Raw genomic sequence first — 871 nt, 5'->3', positions numbered from 1 at the left:
GCCTCCATGACACACACACACACACACACACACACACACACACACACACACACACACACACACACACACACACACACACACACACAGACTTCTACAGTGGTAAGGGGATTCATACGGCCACATTTGTTACCGTTTACCTGACACATAAAACGTGACGAATTGGGGGGAGGGCTGAACTATCCAGTTTAACTACAAGACGGCAACAGGGTGTTGCATATCTTAAAATGTGTTTGTGGCAATTCCAACTTTGCCCACAATGTCAGTTGCTACGTAAAGTGGCACTTTCAATCATTTTCAGCAGACTGCATTGCAAAATGATTCACCACCCCCTCCCCCCCTCTTCCTCTCACGTGAGATCCACTCAGGAATGGAGCCATAGGAATCCCTTCCCTACTGCACTTACACTTGAAACAGGACATTCACACAAGCTTTTTGTCCATTGGAGGTTCCAATATGGTTTTATGAGACTGTGGCTATTAAGGTGGGACTGTGAATTTTTTTTTTCCAAGTATTTACGGCTTTGGTCGAATGAGTGTAATGAATTTTTAACCATTTTAGCCCAATAAATAAATACATGTTTTAAGTTACATACCTGACTTTACACACAAACATGAGTTCAGACAAGGTGAGTACCTTACACACAAGGGTTCAGACAAAGCTAGGACCTTACACACAAACAAGAGTTCAGACAAAGCGAGCACCTTACACACAAACAAGAGTTCAGACAAAACTAAGACCCTACACACAAACAACAGTTCAGACAAAGCGAGGACCTTTCACACAAACAAGAGTTCAGACAAAGCTAGGACCTTACACAAAAACAAGAGATCAGACAAAGCGAGGACCTTACACCAAAACAAGAGTTCAGACA

General features: G+C 42.8%; 1 protein-coding gene across 1 annotated transcript in view; it reads left to right on the top strand.

Annotated features, from left to right (window-relative positions):
* Positions 1 to 553, top strand: part of capn3a (calpain 3a, (p94)) — a 35,469-nt gene extending 34,916 nt beyond the window's left edge. The window contains exon 21 of the mRNA XM_061885947.1: positions 1 to 553. This exon is cut by the window's left edge and continues 266 nt beyond it. The gene's annotated coding sequence lies outside the window, so the exon portion shown is untranslated.
* The last annotated feature ends 318 nt before the right edge of the window (positions 554 to 871 follow it).

Source organism: Nerophis ophidion, linkage group LG24 (genome assembly GCF_033978795.1).
Source record: "Nerophis ophidion isolate RoL-2023_Sa linkage group LG24, RoL_Noph_v1.0, whole genome shotgun sequence".
Lineage (NCBI taxonomy): Eukaryota > Metazoa > Chordata > Actinopteri > Syngnathiformes > Syngnathidae > Nerophis > Nerophis ophidion.
Note: the sequence above shows the minus strand (reverse complement) of the source record. Positions and strands in the feature narration are given on the sequence as shown.